A 19,764-nucleotide genomic window follows, 5' to 3' on the forward strand; every position below is an offset into this window, starting at 1 on the left:
AGCAAACCCTGGAGGGTAAACAGATTAAGAAAGACAGCAAGAAAATAAAGAACTCACAGCTTTACATATCACTGGAATGGTGTCGTCCCATTTGCGATCACTCAGGTAGAATACAAGACTAATTTATTTCTGACGGGTTAAGCATTGTCCCATTTGCGATCACTCTTATCAGTTGCTGTGAGGGAATTCCCTACTGAAGGACTGGTACAGGAAGACGGTTGCCGGACGATTGCGGTCACGGACATTTGCGGTCGCCGAGATAAACTTGTGCCCACTCACAGAAATTCCCCAGTTGTCACAGGACATTTGCGGTCACTGCAGCAGGGGATGGCTCTCATTAGCTTAATCTCGGGGTATCCCCGCTAACCTGCCTGAACAACTGCTCGCTCCTTGCAGATCAACATTTTTAATTGAGTGCGAGTGAGAGTGTGTTTGTGTATTTCCTAAATTTCTCATTAAGCTTGAAAAGCTATGATTATCTTGTACAAAGGAACTAAATTATAACGACGCTTACCTAAAAGCGACAAAAATAATTGACGAAGCTTTAGTTCAGCTGATTTTAAACACGCCAAAATTATTTCAGTACAATAACTATGCCAAGCTTTAGTTCAGCTGATTTTAAACACGCCAAAATTATTTCAGTACAATAACTATGCCAGTCTAAAGCCTGGATAAAGTGTGGTGGGAATCAGCATTTTAAAACATGTAATTTACTGTCGAACAAATTATTGTATGTGCCGGTACTCGAATTTGGAGGTTGTGCCCCCCTGTGGGTCGGGGACGCAGACGAAGAATACATCCACGGTATACCCTGCCTATCGTAAGAGGCGACTAAATGGGGCCCAGGGCGCTCACAACTTGGGAGCGTGGGATGGCAGGATCGAACCTGCCAGTTGTGGCCAGAAGACCAGCGCCTCAACCGTGTGAGTCACTGAGTCTAATTCTTTCCCATCGCATTTTCTCCGAAAAATATGTTAGCGTGAGGTTAGACTACCAGAAATAAATAAATACATGAATCAGTAAATAAATAAATGAAAATCCACAGCCTGATTCCGGGCATTTGACCGGGTCAGGGATGGAATGAATGAAGCTCCCATCTAGCGGCGAGGACAGGAATTGTGCCGGCTGCCGAAGCCTGTTGCACTCCTCTGGGGTAACGATTAATGACTGACAGATGAAATGAAATGATATTGGAGAGTGTTGCTAGAATGAAACATGACAGGGAAATCCGCAGTGCCCGGAGAAAAACCTGTCCCGCCTCCACTTCGCCCAGCACAAATCTCACATGGAGTGACCAGGATTTGAACCACGGAACCCAGCGGTGAGAGTCCGGTGCGCTGCCACCTAGCCACGGAGGCCAGTAAATAAATAAATAAATAAATAAATAAATAAATAAATAAATAAATAAATAAATAAATAAATAAATAAATAAATAAATAAATAAATTCATTTAATTAATTAACGATGAATTAACTTTAATTTGTTTTTCTAAAAATGAAGGACTGGAGCGGAATAAAACAGTGTTTTTTTTACCTTGGCCTACCTTTAATTATTCCACGATAAATAAATAGGAAACCTATTTTTTGAATTAGCCTCTGATGTTTGTATATAAAAATTCACTTTGTGGAGTATTAGAGTTTAAATATCAAATATACGAGTTTGTTAAAAATGACAAAGCCTTGGAACAAAATCTTTAGGCCTACAAATAAAATTATTATTTTCTGTGTGTACTTCAAATTTTTGACTCGTATTTCGTTTTTATATTAGCTAAATGATTGGCGTCAAGGTATTCGAATCAGAGGTTCTGGGTTCGATTCCAGGACGGATCGGGGATTTTAATTGCATCTGGTTAACGCACTACACTAACTAATACCGCAGAAAATCGCCATAGTGAATGCATCCCTCCACACAGGGTTGAAATCAGGAAGGGTCTCCACACAGGGTTGAAATTAGGAAGGGTATCCGGGCAAAAAACAGGGCCAAGTCAACATGTGTACAACACCGTTCACACCGCCGGCGATAGGAAAACAACAGATAGGGAATCTGCCACCTGGGCGACTGCCCTAAATGCAGATCAGTAGTGATTGATTGACTGAATGATGATTTCGTTTACGTGATGGTGGTGATTACTGTTTTTGTGAGAAATTAGAACGGTGCCACCATCCTCCTTTAAAAATAAACAGAAAAATTCGAATAGGTCCGACTCCCTTTTAGGGAAAAAGGAAGGGAAAGGCCACGAAGGACGTGAAAATGTAAGACTCCCTGGGCTTGGCAAACATCGTACCGTGGGGGTCGGAAGAGAACAAGAGTTGGTCAAGAGAGGCCGGGTATGAAATAGAATATATTTATTTATCATCTACAGAATTGTATGTTACCAAAAGGATGACATGACTTGTTCTTCGCCTCCAGACACACCCAGGTGACGATTTCATGTTGACCTTCCCTATACTTTCTGTACATATAACCAGTTGCCTTATTAGTGAATGTCAAATCCTTTACAGCACACAGCAGTAAATACTTACACCAGGAAGTTTCGATATAGAATTGTGTGTGTGTCTGAAGGTATCGTTCTCTAAACAATGCCGGCGACAGAAAAAATAATGTTGATCTGCAAGGAGGGAGCAGTACATAGCTCAGGCAGGTTAGCGGGGATACCCGGAGATTAAGCTAATGAGGCCCATCCCCTGCTGCAGTGACCGCAAATGTCCTGTGACAACTGGGGAATTTCTGTGAGTTGGCACAAGTTTATCTCAGTGACCGCAAATGTCCGTGATTTTGTGATGACCGCAATTGTCCGTGACCGCAAATGCACCAGGAAGACAACCCTCAACTAACTGGCGAAACTACATACCGTACTAAGATTCTTGCGAATCGTATGTTGAAACTCAGTAAATTACTTATATTTACCGTTTGAGGCTGATGCGTTAATATCGGGACTGACAAAGAATAAAGAGGACTCAAATGAACCTTTTATTTAGAGTTAGCAGATGGTTGTGGGTGTAAAGGTGGTTAAATGAGTTTTAAGAAGTGGGACAAAAGATTGGCGTATTAAAACCGTTGAATTTTACACTTTCCAAATTCAAACAAAGGATTTTGCTCTAACACTTTGCTTCTTCGGCAGTGCTACCCTTTTTGAAGCAATTGTAGCTCATCTCAAACTTAGCAGTTAACCTACACTTTCTTATACAATAGGAGATACTATTAAATTACTGCTTAAATAATGCTCAAACTGTCCAAATATCCATACTAACACGTTAAGTAAACAGCTGCTCAGAGTATAATTAGCGTACTTTCATCATATGCATGTATGTCTACCCCTTAGTCACGTTTCTTGATACCGGGTCGGGGATGAGATGAGATTAATTTATACGGTATGTTTCTACGGCCAAATGCCCTTCTTGGCACCAACCTCAGTTGAGGAGATAATGAAGATGAAATCTGTTATGGTGAATGAAATTGGGTAAGGGGGTGGGAGGACTCAGGTCTGGCCTGTGGATAGGAACTGTCTCGGCATTTGCCTGTAAATGCAAATATTAAACCACAGTAAAACTTCTGAGAACAGCCGACGGAGGGGTTCGAACCCACGCGTTTCTCGAATGCAGGGCTTAGTTCCATAGCCGTAGCGCGTTAAAATGCGCGGCCACTCAGTCTACTTTCACCTACAGTATATAAATAAAATGATAATTTTTGTCTGTACGCTCGGATTAGATGTGCAGGATTCTAGAACTTAATATTAAGAAAATGTTTTGATTAAAACAAGTTGAAGAAATGTTAATTCTGTCATAATAATAATATAATTTCGTCAGGCTATTTCTAGCCGAGTGCAGCCCTTGTAAGGCAGACCCTCCGATGAGGGTGGGCGGCATCTGCCATGTGTAGGTAACTGCGTGTTATTGTAGTGGAGGATGGTGTTATGTGTGGTGTGTGAGTTGCAGGGATGTTGGGGACAGCACAAACACCCAGCCCCCGGGCCACTGGAATTAACCAATGAAGGTTAAAATCCCCGACCCGGCCGGGAATCGAACCCGGGACCCTCTGAACCGAAGGCCAGTACGCTGACCATTCAGCCAACGAGTCGGACAATGATAGCGCGAAAAGATGAGATTGCACTCGTAAATAGTGGGTTCGAACCCCCTTGTCGGCAGCCCTAAGGATGGTTTTCCGTGGTTTCCTATCTTCACAACAAGCTGTACCTTGATTAAGGTGATATTTCGTGGATCAACATCGTTCACGTAACCCAATAATCTTACTTGGACTGAGCGATACTTCACTATCACAGAGTTATCACGTGCGCGTTGCACAATGGAAGGCGCCAGTAATCCTCGAGTTAAACCTGTGTAATGCTAGCCAGACAGCACAATGCTTCTAGACACGTGCATCATACAGTAATGGGAGGATTCATTCCATGGCCGTATTAGAAGTTGCCAGTTGTTGCCATCCTCAGTGTGTCTATCACTATTGCATACTCTCTTCAAATCGTACGAACCCTGCAGTATGTTGAATGTATGTAAACGTGTGTTCCAGGGATTCCAATTGGGATTCCAGCAAGATACAGCATATATTTTAGATTCAGGAGGTTAAATCGATGCTTGCTGTCATTTCTTGATGTATACAGTACTTTTACATCCATCTCATGGCGCAGGACAGAGCAAAGTGTAGCTTCCACCTAAGTCCCAGTCTCAGCCATGGCTGTGACAATATGGAAGCTGCTGGGGTATGGGTGGTGCTGAGTAATGACATTCAGAGCGCAACCAGTGTGTCTTGAGTCCGACTCCATGGCTAAATGGTTAGCGTGCTGGCCTTTGGTCACAGGGATCCCGGGTTCGTCTTCATCATCATTTCATCCTCATCACGACGCGCACGTCGCCTACGGGGTCAAATCAAAAGACCTGCACCTGCGAACCGAACATGTCCTCGGACACTCCCGGCCATACGCCATTTCATTTCAGTGTGTCTTGAGTGTTTTGAAAGGTGTTGCTTATTGGGTTAGTCGTGCTGCAATAGCACTGTCTGGACCAGTGAGGAAAGCAATGGCAAATTACCTCACTCCTCATCCTGCCTAATACGCCTCATTTTGGTGCTGCCATTGGTTTTTGTGGTTTTTCCTATAACTGCATAGCCAATGGTGGTGCTATTTGAGGATCCAACCAGCCTCTGGGCTGATGATCTAACAGACAGACACAGGCATCGCTATTGACCTAGCAAAGACTTCTGATAGGGTAGATCATGGAAGATTACTGACGAAAATGAGGGTTATTGTTATTATGAATATCCAATACAAATGAACCGTATTTTACAAAGTATTTTAGGGTTATAGTTGAAATATACAATTATAAATTAAACATAATGATGGTGATTTACAGAAGCAGTTTACGAAAGATGCGATGAATGAAAATTAGGAAATGCTTGTAACAGCATTTCTGTATGAAAATATGGTATAGTGGTTGTGAAAGCTGAATATTACAGCAGTTCAAATGAGAGTACAAATCAAATCTTGTTCTTGTAAACACAGGACAATCAAATATTAAATGATCAACTGTTTGAGTAGACCCACAAAAGCAAGAAAGTCACCTGTCAAAATCATTTTAAAACGTTCGAAATATGATTTGAAATTTCCATGGCCTGACATAAATTGTGTTAACTCAAAATTTGGCACCAAAAGTTTGCACTGAAGTCGGTTGTAAACTGTGGGAGAATATATTCTTCTAGTAACGGATCCATTTGAAGCAGAGGTCCAAAGGAGGTTCCATTGATTCAAGATATGTTCTTTGATTTGTCTTCCTGCATAGCATAAGGGAGAACTGTCATACATGACTTCCCGATTTGATTGAGCAGCAGCTTTTGCTAGTTGATCAGCTCTTTCATTTCCGATGGACCCAGTATGTCCGCGAATCCAGGAAATGCAGATATGACGGTTTTGGTGAACTATAGTTCTTATAGAGGGTTATTGGACTAGACAAAAGTGGTTGAATGGATGGCTCAATTTATAGGAAATAATACTCTGGGAATTAGAGTAGGTGAAGTATTAAATCCCGGTCCAGAAAGCCAAGAATAACGGCCGAGAGGATCCGTCGAGCTGACCACACGACACCTCGTAATCAGCAGGTCTTCGGGCTGAGCAGCAGTCGCTTGATAGGCCAAGGCCCTTCAAGGACTGTAGTGCCATGGGGCTTGGCTTGGCTTTGGAAATATTAAATCTGATCCTGTAATGATTAAGAGGGAGTTCTGCAGGACAGCATTATTGGACCTTTATGTTTTCTTATACATATTGTACCCACTCAAAGCCCCTATCAGGGTGCAATATGTATATATAAATGATATGAGTAAAGAACTGGAATCACAGATAAGGCTATTTGCAGATGATGTTATACTGTATAGAGTAGTAAATGAGTTGTAGGATTGTAAGCTACTGCAGGGGGACCTAGACAACGTTGTGACATGGACAGCGGATGATAGTATGATGTTGAACGGGATGAAAATTCAAGTTGTTTCACCAAGAGGAGAAGTCCTCTCAGTTTTAATTAACTCACCTGCTGTGTTAATGGGATGATAGTACCTCATGGGAATCACTGTAAGTACCTAGGTGTGAATATAAGGAATGATCTTCATTGGTGTAATCACATACACGATGTTGTTAAGAAAGGTTGCAGATCTCTTCACATGTTTATTAGAGTATTTAGGGGTTGTAGTAAAGAAGAGGGCGTATAAGTCTCTGATAAGACCCCAGCTGGAGTATGGTTCCAGTGTATTGGACCCTCACCAAGACAACTTGATACGAGAACTGGAAAAGATTCCAAGGAAAGCAGCACGATTCGTTCTGGGTGACTTCCGACAAAGGAGTAGTGTTACGAAAATGTTGCAAACTTTGGGCTGGGAAGACTGGGGAGTAAGGAGACGAGATGCTCGACTGTGTGGTATGTTTCCACCTGTCAGCGGTGAGATGGCGAGGATTGACATTAGTAAACGAATAAGCTTGATCGGAGCTTTTACAAGTAGGAAATATTATAATATGAAGATAAAGTTGGAATTCAAGAGGACAAATTGGGACAAATATTCATTTATAGGACGAGGAATAAGGAAGTGGAATAAATTATCAAGGGAAATGTTCGATAAATGTCCAAGTTCTTTGAAAATGTTTAAGAAAATGTTAGGTACAGTACTTACTATTACGTGTTTCCTTGCTAGTTTGTAGTGTGATGTTTCGCGAGTAAATGAAGAGTGTAGTAAGACGAACACAAACACCCAGTTCCGGAGTCAGAGGCTAAAATTTCCGACCCGGCCGGGAATCGAACACGGTTCCTCGTGAGCCGAAGATCACTACGTTGCCATTCAGCCAAGGTGAAGAACAGAGATTCCAATTACTGACAACGTGGGAACGAAGATTTAAACAAAGAGTTCAATATTAATCAGTACAGAAATTAGCTGTAATACGACTTTCTTTGGGCATGATTATTTAGTCCTCTGTTTTTTTTCAATTTCGTGTGGCTATTTCTAGCCGAATAAGGCAGACCCTCCGATGAGGGTGGGCGGCATCTGCCATGTGTAGGTAACTGCGTGTTATTGTAGTAGAGGATAGTGTTATGTGTGGTGTGTGAGTTGCAGCCGCCGGGCCACTGGAAATAACCAATGAAGGAATCGAACTCGGGACCCTCTGAACCGAAGGCCAGTACGCTGACCATTCAGCCAACGAGTCTTCTGGTGAGATACGTATATTGTTTACAGTGCACCACGTCTTCTGGTATGGGCTAGGACGAGGGTTACTTTCATCGATCTGTCTCAGTCTCATTTTTTGGTTTTGTCGATCTGAAATTGACTGGGAAATGGCTGGTGCTATAAACGTAGTTCCTTATACCAGCGGTTTCCATGCATGTGATACCCGAGGATTCCTTTTCCTAGTGATCATATACCGGCGACGCCCTCACGGCAGGTATTTATTTATTTATTTATTTATTTATTTATTTATTTATTTATTTATTTATTTATTTATTTATTTATTTATTTATTTATTTATTTATTTATTTATTTATTTATTTATTTATTTATTTAGCGTATGGCATAAAATGTACATATATACAATTGGATACAATAACAAAAAACATAATTTCAAATCAGAATGTCCAATCCTTCCATCCACTCTAATATTGCCTCTGATGGAGTCAAGAAATCAGCCCAGCTACCCGACTACTGTAGCCGCAGAAAATATGTGCGGTCGAGTTTAAACGCTAATACAATTTGAACCAGTCCACCAATCTAAAATATAATCACACCATCGTAAAACTTGTTTTATTCTGCGTTCTTCGGTGGCATTTGTAATTTTTTATTATGTTTCTTGTGCAAGTTATATTAGGCGGAATGCAAAAATTGCCTATTTTCTTGCCCATTTTTTTAAAACAACACATTTATAGTACCATTACATGAAAACGCACTGTCCGATTTTCATGAAATTTATATGGGTTATGGAATACACTATTATAAATATATTTTTGAAGTTTAATTACTTTACACACTTTGGAAAAAGTTATTACTGTTTTTTGTAAAAGACTGTCCGTTTGATACTGGGTGGTCTTCCTAAATCGAGGTTGAGTTTATCAGAAAGGTCTGATTTTTTTTTTTTTTTGTTTCAAATCGTTGTATACCGAAAACGTACAATGTTTTCTGTATTTTAAACCTATTTTTATTTGAAAGTGAGCAATAGACGCTCCGGCTTGAAATCAGCTTGCTTTCGCCAGGGGTAGTACAACTAAACAAATAAGGCCAGTTAGCGCAAGCCTCAACGTGTTCACTTATATTCTGGCGCTCACGTGTTACATTAGCGAAAGTTTGTAATTGTCTTGTCGCATATTACAGTTTTTACATTTCCCATCAGCTTTTCATACGAGGGCTTTGGATCTCCAACGACAGCTTTAAAACTGTTTCAATTTTTTAAATTGATTTTTTCGTATTTTGTAGATTTAGAATATTATGTACAATGTACAGTTTATACAGTACAGTACAGTGGAAATTATCATCGTTACTTTCGGAATCCAAGTCCTCAAGGTCAATAATTAGATGCTGTGTCATTAACGTACTGTATTTTCTGAGAGATGATCTTTCTCTCAATAATAATTCTCAATTTCATGTTCGTGCATTACATACGTTTTCCAAAGTTCAGGTGTCACGGGATGTGAAGTTTGCTCACACAGATCTCTGATTACATTTTCACGGTTCCCTGTTTCTTGTGCATCAGCCATATTAACATTTGCTATTTTATTTTTCATGTAAGTTCTATGGCATTTAACTCGCAATGCCCGACAGGCAACCACACCAATTCAACATCTTTGCGCAGTTATTTCGTAATTTGGTAAACTCTCTTTTGCAGAATTCCAAAATAAGGCTTAGCGTGATTAATCAGGGTGGCTTTTGTTAATATATTGAAGTTAGAGGTACCAGGAGGCAGATAAATATTACTTTTCTCTATCCAGAAAATAGAGTAATATTAGTTTTTTTTTACAAGCTGCGTTACGTCGCACCGAAACAGATAGATCTTATGGCGACGATGGCATAGGAAAGGGCTAGGGGGAGCGTACGTGACCTTAATTAAGGTACAGCTCCAGCATTTGCCTGGTGTGAATATGGGAAACCACAGAAAACCATCTTCAGGGCTGCCGACAGTGGGGTTCGAGCCCACTATCTCCCAGATGCAAAATAATATTAGTCTTCAGCCAAGTCATCGTTAGGCTTTTTGTTTCCGGGTCAAGCATCGTATGGTAAGGTGCCTGATCAATCACAATAGCCGACTTCTGTGGGAGTTTCATTAAAATCTTGCGAAACAATTCCTCAAAATGCTGAGAGTTCATCTCCTTGTGATAGTCTCCAGTCTCTTTCCTACGAAACAGAGTTCCGCCCCTTCCTAAAAGCCGTCTTCACTACCTATATGTAGTATTACACGTTTCCAGCCACCAGCTGGGGTTCTTAGCCCCTCTCCATCCAAAAACCTCCTGTAAATGTCCACAATAGCAGTCTTAGTCTGAGGAATTACAGTTCAATGCTTTTATTACGTTTTATTGCCAGGCATACAGTACTACTTAACCATGTGATTTTGACCGCACCAAGTCTCATCTGTGTAATACACTTTATACCCAGTTTCTCTGAGTCGTCATATTTTTCTTAAAAATGCATGCCGTAAAGCATCAACAGACACTAATTCCATAAGGACAGGCGTCCCGGTGCCTGTAACTTCACTATATTAACAAAAGCCGCCCTGATTACTCACGCTAAGCCTTATTTTGGAATTCCACAAAAGGGAGTTTCCGAAATTACGAAAGAACTGCACGAAGATGTTGAGGAGTTGCCTCTAATCAGTTGACGAAGCTTTGTACTTGATAATTGGAAAGTCTGGCATATTTTTCCAAGTTTATCCTTCAATGTTTTAACAGTTGGAAACAGTTTCTCCAGAAAAGAACTCGTCAATAGATCTGCGAATTACTCCGATAGTGAATTGATTCACTTGAATACTCGGCCGTCCGCTGAATATCCTTTTCCTCTTATACGGGGTCGATAAATTAGCGCACGATTTTTTAAAATATTTACCGCTTTAACTTTCTGGACTGATCGGAGCGAAATACCTAGACAACCTGCCACTCGTTGGCACGCAGGATATCGGTTTTCACGTAGCCTTTCTCCATCTAGCGTGAAAAAGCAAATTGCACTTACAATCATACGTACTTCACCTTCCGTAAAACCTAACCTGGGAAGCATTTTAACTCTGCCTTAACCCTTTGACCGCCAACGTCCGATTGATCGGACGTTCGAGGTTCAGTCTAAAAACGCCAACGTCAGATTGATCGGACGTTCCGGAAAAAGTACTTTCCAAGTTATTTATTCGTTTTAATAATGTATAATACATGTTTTGGACTAGTTTTGGATTAAATAAGACTATATACAACAAGTTTAGTTGAGGAACTTGCTGCCGAGTGGCTTGGTGGCCAAGCGGCAATTCAGCTCCCGCGGGCGGGTAACGACCCCCTTACTATTTTACCGAAAAAAAAAAAGGAACGTAACTGTTCCGTATTCAGAAAGAGTAGTACTAGTCAAGGTGGTAAATGGAATAAAGACAGTGTAAGAAGAGTGTACACCCTTTGAGCCTCCCTAAGCACATTTGGTAGAGCACGTCATAAACATGTGTAAATATTAGTAAATAATTTCTTATGTCATATTTTTAAGGCAAAAAGTGAATTTTTGAGCGTTACGTATGTGTGAAATATACATTAGTAGTAATTTTTGACTTAAAACGAACCAGGAACTGCAGCATTTGCATATAATGTAAGATTAGAAAATTTCATGTTTATGTAATAATAATAATAATAATAATAATAATAATAATAATAATAATAATAATAAAACTACTGTAACTGTAATATTGTACATAAGACTCTATCATTTTATATATAGCATAGGAAACACCACCTCTCTAAAATAATGCAGTTTTTGATAGTAAAAATATTTTTTTTCTTACCGGTTTTTGATCATGAAATATTTTTTTTTCAAAGAAAGGAAATATTTATTTGAATTATCACTTCATAAAATAAAAGTTTTAAAAATAAAGGTGCATTAATTTACATCAATAAAATGTCCGAAGCATTATCTTAGAAAAAAAATGTCCATCCAATTTACATGGATTGAACAGAAGTTATTACGAATAATTTACTGCAAGGAAAAAAAGTGCTCATTAGGCCTTGGCGGTATAGGACATGGACACCACGTATGAGGCTGGCGGTCAAAGGGTTAACTGAGCAATACAGCCAGTGATACTGAAAGCCCAGTTGAATGCAAATAACTATACCACAAATAAATCTGGAAATACCATGATTCACCGCTTGTCATCTTATCGTGAAAGGGAGTTCACGCAACGGGGTTTGCCGCTTACTGGACAACCCTTTGCTCAAGCTGCTTGACACGTCTGATTGCATACTGCACGCTCGCTTTCAGATAAAAATCGGAAAAAATACAGAAATCATTGTGGTTTTCGGTATGCAACTATTTGAAACAGAAAACTTCAGACCTTTACGATAACTCGATCTCGATTTCGGGAGACCACCCAGTATCAAGCGGACAGCCTTTTATAAAAACGATAATAAGTTTTTTCCAAAGTGTGTAAAGTAATTACATTTAAGAAATATATTTACAATAGTGGATTCCATAATCCACCTAAATTTCATGTAAATCGGTCAGTGCATTTTCATGTAATGGTACTATAAAGTTGTTGTTTACAAAAAACGGGCAAGAAAATAGGTACTTTTTGCATTCCGCCTAATATAACTTTCACAAGAAACAAGATTTACGATGATGTGATTATATTTTAGACTGGCGGACTGGTTCAAATTTTATTAACGTTTAAACTCGACCGCACATACTTTCTGCGCCGATAGTAGGCACGTAGCTTGCAGCTGCCGACGATTTCAGGGATGGTTTGCCGTGGGGCACCAACAGTCGCATTGCGGTGACGTTAAGCAGTACCATACACGCGACCCCTGGGTGATGCCAAGCGAACATCAATATTCTGGCAGCCAGTCTATCTGAAAAGATCTCCTGGCTTTCACATGATGTCAAGAACACCTCATGGCAGTCATAATACGATTGTATAAGACGGGTGTACTCAATACTGGTAGTGTGAAACCGAGCTTATGCAACTGGCTGCCTGTTCTGAGCCTCATACCTCTACTACACATTAAAGTAGGGAACAAGCGTTGCTGAGAGCAGCTAAGGAGATCTAGGCGTCACCCTCTTTACCTCTACTTCAATAATTCTGCCATCCATCACTATGACGAATTCGATCGAGGAAACATGTGTCACTGTAGGCAAACTCGGTTCTAGGGCATTTCGTACCATGGACATTTCGTACCACCGGACATTTCGTACCACTTGACCGGCTGATTACCTGCGAAGTGTCAGCTAATGACTTAAAATATTTAGGAGAGGACATTCCGTAGGCCTACCACTTCAAATAGTGAGAAGTATTGCGAAGTAAAAACCATATCCCAATGAATGTATTTACTTGTATATCCATTGTCCACTACTGGTGCAGAAGCCTCCACACGGTAGAACCACTACCGATGTTAACCTCTCGTCGGGCGCAACTGGGGCACACGTGTTAATTCTTAAATCGTATTCGTCATTCTCGGGTCCGACTCCTTAGCTGAATGGTCAGCGTTGAGGCCTTCGATTCAGAGGGTTCCGGCCGGGTCGCGGATTTTAATCACGAGTGATTAATTCTTCTGGTTCGGGGACCGGTTGTTTGTGTTTGTGCCAACATTCCCCTCATCATAATCAGACAACACAATACACGACCAAACACCACAGAAATACGCAATAGTGATTAGATCCCTTCACATAGGGTTGGTGTCAGGAAGGGCATCAGGCCGTAAAAAAGGGCCAAATCCACATGTGCTACTCAGTTCGCACCCGCGACCCCACAAGGTATGGGGAAAAAGCGGTAGAAGAAGAAGAAGATTCGTCTTTCGCGGCGACCTAGCTACTTTCCACCTTTCAGCACTTTCCCGTTTCCGCGTAACCTTCAAGCCCATATCAGCCAGTTCATCAGAACATTTTATTTTACTTACTTGATACTGAAATAATGCAGTAGTTATAAACATTCACAATAATAGTAATATTATCCATCCTTGTGCTCGTCAGGCACATTGCGCCCGAACACGGTGTATATTTCTATTTTATTGTTTTGTTTCAGTATTTATACTTCAAAAAATCGACTTTCTTATGATAATATTTACCTGTACATAGACATAAGTGATAAGTATAGTTTAAAGGCCAATTATTAAAAATAATATAGAAGTTTTCTTCAACAAATGTTGCAAATTAGTTTTGTTTCAGATTTCTAAAGGTGACATCAAGTGGTACGGATTGTCCTGGCGTAAATATTTGAGGATTACTGGAAAACAGTTCGCAGTTAGATAATGACCTAGGTGGTACGAAATGTCCTAAAAAATCAAGTGGTACGGAATGTCCGTGGTACGAAATGTCCGGACACCGGCAAACTCATCGCCGATGGGTTTGAATTAAATCAAAACGGGAAGGATGAGTGATCTACGAAAACATTGGGAACATGCGCCTACTACTTGGTTCGTACAAAGATGCCAAAGAGTTTTGACCTCCCAAGAAAGCTTTGGTGCCGCCTCAAGAGGCTTAGGATTGGACACGGCTGGTGCAATTACTTCTTGCACAAGCGAGGCAGAATCAAGATTGCATGCTATCTTGTACACTCTTGGGGCTCGATCAGCTCAGCAACGAGCAACTATGGTCTGTCTTCTTACCTGAGAAGTTGTTACTATTCTGTGTAATCATCACAAAATTAAATAAATAAATAAATAAATAAATAAATAAATAAATAAATAAATAAATAAATAAATAAATAAATAAATAAATAAATAAATAAATAAATAAATAAATAAATAAATAAATAAATAGCCTAACGGCTTAGACGCCCTCTATTTCTCTTATCCTTCATAGTCGAGTCCATTATTCTCCTAGGTAAATCATTCTCCTGCAATCACCTCACATGACCCCACCACCCCGAACCCGGTACATCTTCTTCCATCGAATTTATTCCTAACTTGGCCTTTATCTCCTCATTTCGAGAACCCCCATGCCGTCGTTTACTCCTGTTTGTACCAGCAATTCTTCTCGCGACTTCACCCAGGTTTCACTCTCGTGGAGTCTGAAAACAGACAAATGTAACGTTGGACTCATCCGGGAGTTGACTTCATTCTTACAGAATACCGTTGAGCCCAACTGTGAGCTCACTGCATTAGCTTTTCTGCACCTCCATTCACTTTCACTCTCACTTCCACTTTCCGACTCTTTGGGTGAATGGTCAGCGTAGTCGCCATCGGTTCAGAGAGACCCTGGTTCGATTCCCGGCCGGGTCGGAGATTTTAACCTTAAATGGTTACTTCGCTGACTCGGGGACTTGGACTTGTACTGTTCTCAACATTCCTGCAACTCACTATCCTCTACTACAAAAACACGCAGTTCCCATACACGCCAGATGTCACCCACCTTCCTTGGAGGGTCTGCTTTACAAGGGCTGCACCGGGAGAACCGAACATGACCTTGGACACTAACAGCCATACGATAGATAAATGAATAAATAAATTAGTATACTACCTATCTGTTCCGTATTTCCTATCTGACATCCAGTCCTCTTCTTTTCCTACCCCTTTTCCCACACCTGTGGGGTCGCGGGTGCGAACTGTGTCGCACATGCGGATTTGCCCCTGTTTTACGGCCGGATGCCCTTCCTGACGTCAACTCTATGTGGAGGGATGTAATCACTATTGCGTGTTTCTGTGGTGGTTGGTAGTGTAGTGTGCTGTGTGAATATGAAGAGGAGAATGTTGGGACGGGCACAAACACCCAGTCCCCGAGCCAGAAGAATTAATCAGAAGCGATTAAAATCCCCGATCCGGCCGAGAATCGAACCCGAGACCCTCTGAACCGAAGGCCAGTACGCTGACCATTCAGCTAACGAGTCGGACGTGACATTCAGTCCTATAATAATAATAATGATAATAATAATAATAATAATAATAATAATAATAATAATAATAATAATAATAATAATAATAATAATAATAATAATAATAATAATAATAATGGGACAAGTGAAGGCTACCGCCTCTGTGGTGTAGTGGTTAGTGTGATTAGCTGCCACCCCCGGAGCCCCGGTTTCGATTCCCGGCTCTGCCACGAAATTTGAAAAGTGGTATGAGGGCTGTAACGGGGTCCACTCAGCCTCGGGAGGTCAATTGAGTAGAGGTGGGTTCGATTCCCACCTCAGCCATCCTGGAAGTGTTTTTCCCTGCTTTCCCACTTCTCCTCCAGGCAAATGCCGGGTGGTACCTAACTTACGGCCACGGCTCCGCCCCCCCCCCCACCCACAACGCCCTTGCTCCGCATAGCAGATGAGGACGACTGGACGAGGTACTGGTCCTCATCCCCAGTTGTATCCCTCGACCCAATGTCTCACGCTCCAGGGCACTGCCTTTGAGGCGGTAGATGGGGTATCCCTCGCTGAGTCCGAGGGAAAAATAACCAACCCTGGAGGGTAAACAGATTAGGAAAGAAAGAAAGAAAGAAACAACACTCCTATGAAATGCAAACGTAACATTCCTCTACTAGACTCACGCGATTCACGACACCACTGTATAAAATAATTATTATGAATAAGCAACTGAATGAAAAACAAAAATCACACTACTTACAGCTGTGGCTGGTCCATTACTACAAACAATCCGTGTATATTTTGCGAGTTTGCAGTGTTCAATTAGGAGAACGATTTCTCTACATCTACGGATGACAGGATAGTGACAAGAGCGAATGTAGGTGTTAAGACTTGCTGGTAGATTCACATTCTCAGTATTTGTTTACAGCTACCATGAAGTCGTTTAAGGACATGCCCGAGGTTTCCTGGAATACCTTCCAATTTACGCTTCACTTTCTCCATAATGTCGAGCGAATCACGAAGACTCAACCTACGTGTTTCTAATTTCATTACTAAAGTAAACTCGTGTCCTCATCCCAAGGTGGTGCAGGTCTTTTCTGGCACACCCAATGGAGGTGAACTGTATGTACCAGCCCTCCTGTCATTCTTAAATTTCTGGCAGTACCGGGAATCAAACCCGGGCCTCCGAGGACGGCAGCTAATGACACTAACCGTTTCGCTACGAAGGTGGACAATTCTTGACTGATTCTGGTATGATATGAAAGTGTGTCATGATAAGTGCTAGATCTCTTTGAACCGTTTCATTGCCGAACGTGTTCACTGCATTAATTACATGTTCTTGAAGAATCGTCCGGTTCCATGGTTAAATGGTTAGCGTGCTGGCCTTTAGTCACGGGGGCCCCGGGTTCGATTCCCGGCAGGATCTGGAATTTTAATCATAATAATTGGTTAATTTCGCTGGCACAGGGGCTAGGTGTGTGTGTCGTCTTCATCATCATTTTATTCTCATCACGACGAGGCACTCGCCTAAGGGCGTCAAGTCAAAAGACCTGCACCTGGCGAGCCGAACATGTCCTCGGACACTCCCGGCACTAAAAGCCATACGCCATTTCATTCCATTTCTTGAATAATGCTTGTAAAACATGTTAAAATATGCACATTAAATGTAGAAAACATGCACAATAAATCCGAAATTGTATGCACTAATCTCAAATATATGCAACTGTGCATATATGTGCTCTACTAAACTGAATAATTCATCCAGTTTCACCTTCACACGCACTTCCTTGTCGGTTTTCGAGGTCTACATATCGGCAAACAAAATATGCATTTGCATACAAATCCGATGTATAATAATAATAATAATAATAATAATAATAATAATAATAATAATAATAATAATAATAATAATAATAATAATAATAATAATAATAATAAATTCCCGCAGCTTTCGTTGAATTGCCAGCAGAATATGATCTATGAATGACCAACTGCAGAAAAGATGGTCCGGAAGCCTTTGGCTGATAGCATGACACTTCCAGAAAGGCATGTCATACATTGCGTCATCTCCAAGGTCAGTTAAAATTTCTCTTCATTCAAGTTCTCTAGTTCTTCGTTATCAATGATTGGAAGTCCATGAATGACTTGTCAGTTCCACGCGAATGGGAGGTTGCGAAATTCGAAGTACAGCATTACACGTTTCTTACTAATTACTAATGCAAGTTGTGGAGAATTTTGAAATACGGCAATCGTGGAAATGTGTTTCATTGTCACGAGTGCATTCATTGCCCTTGTGCGATCAAATGCTTCGAAGTAGGATACTACTACTACTACTACTACTACTACTACTACTACTACTACTACTACTACTACTACTACTACTACTGTTGTTTGAGTCATCAGCCCATTGACTGATTTGATGCAGCTCTCCGTGCCACCCTATCTTGTGCTAACCTGTTCGTTTCTACGTAACTGTTGCATCCTATATCTGCTCTAATCTGCTTGTCATATTCATACCTTGGTCTACTACTACCGTTCTTACCCGCCTACACTTCGCTCAGAAACCAACTGCATAAGTCCCGGGTGTCTTAAGATGTGTCCTATCTCTTCTTCTGGTCAAATTTAGCCAAATCGATCACTCTCACCAATTCGATTCAGTATCTCTTCATCCATGGTTCGATTCATCTCACCTTCAGCATTCTTCTGTAACACCACATTTCAAAAGTTTATATTCTCTTTCTTTTTGAGCTAGTTATCGTCCATGTTTCACTTCCATACAATGCCACGCTCCAGACGAAAGTCTTCAAAAACATCTTTCTAATTCCTATATTAATGTTTGAAGTGAGCAAATTTATTTTCTTAAGAAAGCTCTTCCTTGCTTGTGCTAGTCTGCATTTTATGTCTTCCTTACTTCTGCCAATGTTAGTTATTTTACTACCCAAGTAACAATATTCGTCTACTTCCTTTAAGACTTCATTTCCTAATCTAATATTACCTGCATCACCTGATTTCGTTCGACTGCACTCGAACACTTTTGTTTTCGACTTATTTATTTTCATTTTGTACTCCTTACTCAAGACTCTGTTCATACCATTCAGCAATTTCTCCAGATCTTCTGCATGACGGTAACGGGTGTGGAGAATTCTGAAATACGGTAGTCATGGACAGTAGCGGCGATTAGGGGCTTTAGAAAGTGCTACACAATGTCTGTTTCGCAAGCACCGCATTAGGTGCTAATGGAAAAATCTTGTCCGGCTCCTGGCTGAATGGTGAAAGCAGTGGCTTTCCGTTCAGAGGGACCCAGGGTTCCATTCCCTGCCGGGTCGAAGACTTGAATCTTAATTCCCTTGGCTCGGGGACTGGATCTTTATTCTGTTCCCGAAACCCCTGCAACTCATACACCACACATACACTATACTCCTCCTCAATTACACGCAGTTTCTTCTTCTTCTTCTTCTTCTTCTTGAAAATCTTGTTCATCGAGCACGATGGAACGTTTGCTTTCAGGTGGTGCGAAAAGTATTTGTAAAAGATGCTGTGAGACCGTCATGAAAGCTAAGAAAAACTGATATGGTCTAGAGTTGATCTGAAACGGATAAATAGGCTATCCCTACATTCTTCTTGTACCGCTTTTCCCACACCTGTGGGATCGCGGGTGCGAACTGTTAGCACATGTGGATTCGGCTCTGTTTTACGGTCGGATACCTTTCCTCTCGTCAATTCTATGTGGGAGGATGTAATCACTATTGCGTGTTTCTATGGTGGATGGTAGAGTGTTGTGCTTTCTGAATACGAAGAGGAGAGTGTTGGGACAAACACAAACAGCCAGTCCCCGAGCCAGAAGAAGTAATCAGAGGTGATTAAAATTGCGTATATTCGAACGACCTTGTGACACACTGTGTTAAAACGCAGAGTTGCGAGAGGGGCACTGCGTTTAGATCGGAAACCAAATTGTTCCGGTCTCAGTATGTTTTAGGTACTCAGGTATCCATTGAGGCGAGTGAGAAGAAGTCTCTCGAATATTTTGGATGTGTGTGATAACAAGGTTATCGGTAGGCCTATGTCATTATGAGGGAATAATCTGTCCTTCCTGGTTTTGGAATGACTGTCATTTTACCAGTCTTCCATGTATCAGGGAATTATCCCAATTTCAAGCATGCCGAAAAAATTGCCAAAAGTACCACTGCCCTATATGGGAGGGATTTAATTTCCTTGTTTGATACCCTGTCATCATCTGAAGACTTCTTCTCATTTAGGTCCTTTATAAC

The 19,764-nt window shown here is 41.0% G+C and overlaps 1 protein-coding gene across 1 annotated transcript in view; it reads right to left on the reverse strand.

The window, feature by feature from the left end:
- LOC136867383 (uncharacterized) overlaps nt 1–16,331 on the reverse strand; it is an 86,143-nt gene extending 69,812 nt beyond the window's left edge. The window contains exon 1 of the transcript XR_010859679.2: nt 16,257–16,331. The gene's annotated coding sequence lies outside the window, so the exon portion shown is untranslated. The remainder of the gene's footprint in view (nt 1–16,256) is intronic.
- Nucleotides 16,332–19,764: the final 3,433 nt, after the last annotated feature.

Source organism: Anabrus simplex, chromosome 3 (assembly GCF_040414725.1).
Source record: "Anabrus simplex isolate iqAnaSimp1 chromosome 3, ASM4041472v1, whole genome shotgun sequence".
NCBI lineage: Eukaryota > Metazoa > Arthropoda > Insecta > Orthoptera > Tettigoniidae > Anabrus > Anabrus simplex.